Source organism: Aythya ferina, assembly GCF_964211825.1.
Source record: "Aythya ferina genome assembly, chromosome: 5".
NCBI lineage: Eukaryota > Metazoa > Chordata > Aves > Anseriformes > Anatidae > Aythya > Aythya ferina.
Genome location: NC_140301.1, coordinates 39,641,713 through 39,643,916, shown reverse-complemented (window position 1 = coordinate 39,643,916; position 2,204 = coordinate 39,641,713).

Here is a 2,204-nt window from a genome sequence, read left to right as displayed (position 1 = left end):
CCCGCGGGCTCCATCTTGGCTCCCGCCGCCGACCCGGAACCGCTCCGCCCGCAGCCCTGACCTCCCCGCCGCCGCCCCCGCCGGCAGCGAGCCCGCACACACCGGCACCAAGAGGCACCCACCAGCACCGAGGGGCACCCACCGGGCACCCCCGGGCCCCGGGAGCTGCCCGGTGTCACGGCGACGGGCGGCCCGAGGGAGCCGTTGTGGCGTTGTCCCGTCCCGCCGAACCCCTCGCAGCGGGCGCTGAGGCGATCTCTGGGCGCTGACACAAGCCGGGAGCGCTGCCCCGCGCACAGCCCCCTCCCCAGCCCCTCTGCACCCAACTCAAACAGTCAAAGTGCTCCTTGCTCGTTACTGGTGGCATTTTGAGGAAAAAGTGGAAACTTCGTAAATAACCTTTTAGACCCCGCTAACCGCTCTGTCAGGAGGAACCATCAACAACCTTAATTTCAGAAAATTATTTGTTTTTTATAGGTAATGTACCTCATAATCACATCAGTATTTTGTTTTCGAAGCTCAGCAGGCACAGCCACAGAGCAGAAAGCAGTCTAAGGGCGGGGAACGTCCCCTTGGGTTACCTGACCCTGCGGGTACAGGAGCTGAGGCACAAATCCCTAAAACCAAGCACGACAAAGCTGGCCAGCTTTTATCTCCACCTCGAGAAGACTTTGTGGTGCTCCGTCGGAAACGAGGGAGGTTCCTCACAACGCAGTGCATGTTATAGAGCTGTTGGGTATTTCCATTATAAGCACCTGGTTTAAAAGTGAACAATTTGTACAGCAAGGTTTATTGGCTGTGCATCCTAACTATTTCCATACAAAGATGTTATTCTTCCAAGCAGCAAAAATGATATTTTAGTTTAGTTTAGTTTTCAGGAAAAAAAAAAATAAAATAAAGAAGAAAAACAACGTACAAGAACCCATGAAAAAGCTCAGGTATGTTCTGCTAAGTAGCGTTCTGCTAATTCAGGTATGTTCTGCTAAGCACATTTGAAACGGGCTGCCCAGGGAAGTGGTGGAGTCACCATCCCTGGAGGTCTTTAAAAGACGTTTAGATGTTGAACTTAGCTATATGGTTTAGTGGAGGACTTGTTAGTGTTAGGTCAGAGGTTGGACTCCATGATCTTGAGGTCTCTTCCAACCTAGAAATTCTGTGATTCTGTGACTCGATCCCTCCAGCATAAAGGGAGTACTTGGCAAACTGTGATATGGACAAAAAAAAAAAAAAAAAAGTCAATGCCAAAATCTCATGGAAATAGGATTAAGGAGTCTGGAACAGCTGTAGAAAACCAGAAGACTAATTGAAAAAGTCAATGTTCATTTTTTTCCCCGTGTTTGAAAAATAGAGTTATCATGTCCATTATCTGCAGTATCACCCCCAGCCTTCCCCACACCGATGCTCACAGCAGTGCCTACAACACGTTCAGCCCCCCCCCCACTTTTCACATTACTGCACTTACAGAGTCATGCAGTAGGTCTCACAGCAAGACACACAAAGCAAGCAACAGACGCTGCCCGCTCAGGATCATTGGAATGTGGATGGAGAGTATGCACCCAAATTCACACTGAATTTTTCAGTCAACATTGAGAGCAGCCATGTGGCCTGGAGGCAATATGCCAGTCTGTCTCTTGCAAAATCTTGCTGAAGGAGGAATTTGGACTTTCAGAGGAATACTCTCATTTACACCACAGTGAATATCAGTTGAATCCAAAGCTGTTATTAAGGGTTTTCAGCAGCCAAGGCAGCACATTAATTACATTACTAACACAAGGAAAGTACAGCCCACACTGAGAAGGAAGAAATGAAAAGTCAGCTGTGTGGTTAATTGTAATTAAGATGACAACACAATGAGATTCCAGTTAAATACGTATAGCAAATATACACCTGAGGGAAGATTATTGAAATTATATTCAGAGAGAGAAAAAAAAAAAAAAAAAAGGAATGAGCAGCTGGTATGGGAGAAAAAAAAAAAATAACCTAGAGGGTACAGCTCTGCAGCAAACCAGACTCGAGTTGCAGTGCAGTGTAGCTGAAGAACACAAACATGATCTGCTCAGCAGATGTAGGAACAGCGTGCCCTAAAGAACCAGGAGAACAGTTCATCTCATTAAAACTACCCAAACCGCCTGGTGCAGCTTATGCAAAGATCACATCGTGTAATTGGTTTAAAAGCTCTGGGGAAAAGTTCCTTGGGAATATCA